Genomic DNA, 6,061 nt, shown 5'->3' with positions numbered 1-6,061 from the left:
CCAGCTACTTGGGAGGCTGAGGCAGGAGAATCTCTTGAACCCAGGAGGTGGAGGTTGCAGTGAGCTGAGATGGCGCCATTGCACTCCAGACTGGGCGACAGAGCGAGACTCCATCTCAAAAAAGAAAAAAGAGGCATCAGGTCATCCTGCCTGTGAGAGAAGGGCACTGCAAAATTACATGGCCAAGGGCATGGGTAGGGGAAGGGTGAAGAGTTAGGGCCAAATAATGTACACCTTACCTAATTTCCCACTGAAGAACACCCCCTTTCAGTCAATTACTTTGGGTGGGGCTCCAGCTCAGGGGTGGAGCAGGTGACAAAGACCTCAGCCAATCAGAGAACAGCCTTGCCCATCTGGAAGGCCGAGGCTCCATTGGGGACTACAGGTGCGCACCATCACGCCTGCTAATTTAAAAAATTTTTTGTAGAGGCTGGACGCTGGTGGCTTACGCCTGTAATCCCAGCACTTTGGGAAGCCAAGGCGGGAGGATCACGAGGTCAAGATATCGAGACCATCCATGACAACATTGTGAAACCCTGTCTCTACTAAAAATACAAAAATTAACTGCCCCTAGTGGTGCGTGCCTGTAGTCCCAGCTACTCGGCAGGCTGAGGCAGGAGAATCGCTTGAACCTGGGAGGCAGAGGTTGCAGTGAGCCTAGATTGCGCCACTGCACTCCAGCCCGGGCGACAGTGCGAGACTCTGTCTCGAAAAAAAAAAAAAGAAAAATGAAAAAAAAAGAAGTCATAGAAGGGCTCAGTGGCTTCCAGTGTTCAAGGCTATTGGATTGCACAGGAGCTGTTATAGGGCAAGCCCCGTGGATACTGGCGGCTCAGGGGTCTTACAGATGAGGTTTCACTGGAAACCAATCAGAACTCCCTTATTTGCAAGTAACAGACATCAAACTCGAATGGATTTGTGAGAATATGTTGGCTCATGTAATTGAAAAAGCCACTTGAGGCTGGGAGCAGTGGTTCACGCCTGTAATCCCAGCACTTTGGGAGGCCAAGGTGGGGCAGATCACTTGAGGTCAGGAGTGCAAGACCAGCCTGGCCAACATGGTGAAACCCTGTCTTTACTAAAAATACAAAAAGTAGTCGGGTGTGTTGGTGCGCGCCTGTAATCCCAGCTACTCGAGAGGCTGAGGCAGTAGAATCACTTGAACCTGGGGGCAGAGGTTGCAGTGAGCTGAGATCGTGCCACTGTACTCCAGCCTGGGTGACAGAGTGAGACTCCGTCTCGAAACAGAAAAGAAAAGAAGAAAAGAAAAGAAAAGAAAAAAAGCTATTTGGATTTCAGACACAGATCCTAGTACTGATATAATGCAATCAGAATCCATTTCTCCTCATCTCCTGGCCCAGCTTCATTTACTCTGTGCGGGCTTTATGCCTGGCCAGAATCTCCCTAAGCGGTGGCAAAGGCAGCCACCAGCAAGTCCAGGCTTACATCCCACACGCTTAGCAACTCCAATGAAAAGAGAACACACTTCCCCCTAATAGGTGCAGAAGTCCAGGAGCAGCCTAGCTTGGACTAGGGGCACACAGCCGCGGCTTAGGGATGGAATGTGCTGATTGGCTAGACCTGGGTCATGTGGCCACCCCACAGAGCGAAGGGGTGGGGTCGGCCTCCGCTGAAGGAAGGGCTGGTTCAAAGAAAGCTTAGGGTGCTATCACACAAAGCAGAACCAGTGGATGCTGAACAGGCAAAAATAGCAGACGTCCGCTACATCTCATTACTCTTAGCACCTTGTGGTCCTTATTACAATTGTAATTATCACTCCAAATCCTCTACCTGCTACAATCACCTCCCATTTTCCTTTTTTAAAAAAATATTATTATTATTTGTCTCTGTCAAAAAATAATAATTATTATTATTATATTGTCGCCCAGGCTAGAGTGCAGTGGCGCGATCTTGGCTCACTACAACCTCCGCCTTCCGGGTTCAAGCAATTTTCCTGTCTCAGCCTCCTGAGTAGGTGGGATTACAGGCACCCACCACTGTGCTCGGCTAATTTTTGTAGTTTTAGTAGAGACGGGGTTTCACCATGTTAGGCCAGGCTGGTCTCAAATCTCTGACCTCAAGTGATCCACCCAGCTCGGCCTCCCAAAGTGCTGGGATTACAGGCATGAGCCAACGTGCTTGGCTAATTTTAGTATTTTTAGCAAAGATGGGGTTTTGCCATGTTGGCCAGGCTGGTCTTGAATTCCTGACCTCAGGTGATCTGCCCCCCTGGGCCTCCCAAAGTGCTAGGATTACAGGTGTGAGCCACGGTGCCTGGCCCCAATTTCCTTTAACATCAACGTTGAATGACTTGAGCCCACATACTAAGAAAAATCAAGACCTAGTGTGGTAGCTCATGCCTGTAATCCCAGCTCTCTGCGAGGCTGTAGTGGGAGGATCACTTGAGGCCAGGAGTTTGAGACTAGTCTGGGCAACATAGCAAGACCCTGTTCCTAAAAATTAAGATATTAGCCAGGCCTGGTGGTGTGTGCCTATAGTCCCAGCTGTCTGAAAGGCTGAGGCAGGAGTGTCAGAGGCATTTGAACCAGAGCGACTCCATCTTGAGTAGGGGCTAGGTAAAATAAGACTGAGACCTGCTTGGCTGCATTCCCGGGAGGTTAAGGCATTCTAAGTCACAGGATGAGGCAGGAGGTCGGCACAAGATACAGGTCATAAAGACTTTGCTGATAGAACAGCTTGTAAGCTGGCCACGGTGGCTCACCCCTGTAATCCAAGCACTTTGGGAGGCCAAGGCAGGCAGATCACCTGGGGTAAGGAGTTTGAGACCAGCCTGACAAACATGGAGAAACCCCGTCTCTACTACAAAAATACAAAATTAGCCGGGCGTGGTGGCACATGCCTGTAATTCCACCTACTTGGGAGGCTGAGGCAGGAGAATCGCTTGAACCTGGGAGGTGGAGGTTGCAGTGAGCCGAGATTGTGCCATTGCACTCCAGCCTGGGCAACAAGAGAAAAACTCCATCTCAAAACAAAAAACAAAAAACAAAAAACAGGGCCGGGTGCAGTGGCTCATGCCAGTAATCCCAGCACTTTGGGAGGCCAAGGCAGGTGGATCATGAGGTCAGGAGTTCAAGACCGGCCTGACCAATATGGTGAAACCCCATCTCTACTAAAAATACAAAAATTAGCTGGGTGTAGTGGCATGCGCCTGTAGTCTCAGCTACTTGGGAGGCGGAGGCAGAAGAATCGCTTGAACCTGGGAGGTGGAGGTTGCAGTGAGCCGAGATTGTGCCATTGCACTCCAGCCTGGGCAACAAGAGAAAAACTCCATCTCAAAACAACATATATAGGCCAGGAGCGGTGGCTCATGCCTGTAATCCCAGCACTTTGGAAGGCCGAGGGGGGCAGATCACTTGAGGTCAGGAGTTCAAGACCAGCCTGACCAACATGGTGAAACCCCATCTCTACTAAAAATACAAAAATTAGCTGGGTGTAGTGGCATGCGCCTGTAGTCTCAGCTACTTGGGAGGCGGAGGCAGAAGAATCGCTTGAACCTGGGAGTCAGAAGTTGCAGTGAGCCAAGATTGCACCACTGCACTCCAGCCTGGGCGACAGAGTGAGACTCTGTCTCAAAAAAAAAAAAAAAAAAGCAATAAAAATAAAAAATAAATTAATAATAATAATAATAAATATTTTCAAAAAGGAAAACCAAGCCCCCTCCACGATGTCTCTGAGGCATCCCAAGATGGGGCTCCCCGTCTCCTGAGTCCACCATGCTCGGCCCACTTCCTGGCTGTCCTTGTCTGCTCTTGGCCTCTGGACCCATTGTCCCCTTTCTTCGCCTCCAAATCAAAACCTCTGTTTTTGTCCATTACACCAAAGCTCCACTAACCCAAGGCTGGGTGAGGAACAGTCTCCTCCCCTCAGTTGCCAGTAAGTACCTCTAAATTACTTTTCTTACACCCACATTTCCACCCTAAACCAGACACTAGATGGGTGTATAGATGTTGACATTTCTGAGAGAGAGAGATGCCGTTTGGTGACTCTCCAGTGGTGATGTGACTGTAAGTTGAGTAGTCATCTATGGCTGTGTGTGAGGGGTGTCATGGGGTCTTTGCAATCACTTTGCAAATCACTTCGCCTTGGCCCGCTTAGCTGTGACTGCTGAGGAGTTGGGAACATTTGCATAGACCTCAAGGAGTGTCTTGGGAAAAAAGGAATCAAGGCTACAACTCCCTTTCCTTCTGAAGTTTAATGTTTTTTATTTTATTTTATTTTATTTTAATTTTTTGAGATGGAGCTTTGCTCTGTCACCCAGGCTGGAATGCAATGGTGTGATCTCAGCTCACTGCAACCTTCACCTCCTGGGTTCAAGTGATTCTACTGCCTCAGTCTCCCCAGTAGCTGGGATTACAGGTGCCTGCCACTATGCCCAGCTAATTTTGTATTTTTAGTAGAGATGAGGCTTCACCATGTTGGCCAGGCTGGTCTCGAACTCCTGACCTCAAGTGATCTTCCCACCTCAGCTTCTCGAAGTGCTGGGATTATAGGTGTGAGCCACTGCAACACTGCAACCGGCCTTGAAGTTTAATGTTTTTTTTTTTTTTAATTTATTTTTTATTTTTGAGACAGTTTCACTCTTGTTGCCCAGGCTGGAGTGCAATGGCGCGATCTCGGCTCACCACAATCTCCGCCTCCCAGGTTCAAGGGATTCTCTTGCCCCAGTCTCCCGAGTAGCTGGGATTACAGGTGTTAGCCACCACACCGGGCTAATGTTGTATTTTTAGTAGAGACGGGGTTTCGCCATGTTGGCCAGGCTGGCCTAGAACTCCTAACCTCAAGTGATCTGCCCGCCTTGGCCTCCCGAAGTGCTGGGATGACAGGCGTGAGCCACCGCAGTCGGCCGGAAGTTTAATGTTATTGGAACCTTTTTGATGGACTGATTAGTCTGGATGGCAGACTATGGACAGGATACCAGCACCCTCAAGAAGGAATGTGCCATGATCAGGGGAGGTGACCAAGGCTAAATTAAAGGACAGAAGGGGCCACAGGGACAGGGCTAGTTATCTTGCAGCGTGTGGGTGAGATTAGAAGCCCTTCCAGTCAAGCCATGGGCATGGCAGGACAAAAGCTTTGTAGCCTGGAAGATGCCTGATATTGTCCAAGTGAATTCAGCGGTGACATGAGTGAATGGCGGAGACAGAAGCCATGGCTGCCGAAAGCCGGGGCCCCCTGGTGGCGAGTCCCGCCACTCTCTGCCTCAGTGGGGGATCTGAAGAGGTGATGTTTGTCCACCAAGCTGGGGAACCAGTGATGCTCTTTTGCGTTTGTAGATTTCTCCTCCATCCCTAACAATCCATTAAAGTGGACGACACCTTTATTATGGCAGGGAAGTGGCAGCCATTCTGAAATGACAGAGCTTTCTTTAACATATCCCAAATCAAATACTTGGGTAGGAGTCCTTTCTGCCCCGTAGGGCTTTTTTCTGTTCTTTTTGGCCTCCCTCTCTTTTTATTTCTGCCCCCGCCCCATCATTTCATATATAATTATGTAACTTATAGAATGTCTGTTTTCCTCTTTAGAACAGCAGCCCCCAACCTTTTTGGCACCAGGGACTGGTTTTGTGGAAGACCATTTTTTCCACGGACCGGGGGTGGGGTGGGGTGGGGTGAAGCGAGGATGGGGGTGGAGGGATGGTTTCGGGATGATTCAAGCACGTTACATTTATTGCACACTGTATTTCTTTCTTTCTTTCTTTTTTTGAGACAGAGTTTCGCTCTTGTAGCCCAGGCTGAAGTGCAGTGGCACGATCTTGCCTCACTGCAACCTCCGCCTCCTCGGGTTCAAGCAATTCTTCTGTCTCAGCCTCCTAAGTATCTGGGACTACAGGCTCATGCCACCATGCCTGGCTAATTTTTGTATTTTTAGTAGAGATGGGGCTTAGTAGAGATGCCTGTAATCCCAGCTACTTGGGAGGCTGAGGCAGGAGAATGGCTTGAACCCAGAGGTGGAGGTTGCAGTGAGCCAAGATCGCGCCACTGTACTCCAGCCTGGGTGACAGAGTGAGACTCCATCTCAAAAAAAAAAAAGACATGGCGTG

This window comes from Mandrillus leucophaeus, unplaced genomic scaffold (genome assembly GCF_000951045.1).
Source record: "Mandrillus leucophaeus isolate KB7577 unplaced genomic scaffold, Mleu.le_1.0 Scaffold24, whole genome shotgun sequence".
In the NCBI taxonomy this organism is placed as follows: Eukaryota; Metazoa; Chordata; class Mammalia; order Primates; family Cercopithecidae; genus Mandrillus; species Mandrillus leucophaeus.
The sequence above is the reverse complement of the archived record's forward strand: the minus strand, read 5'-3'. Positions refer to the sequence as shown.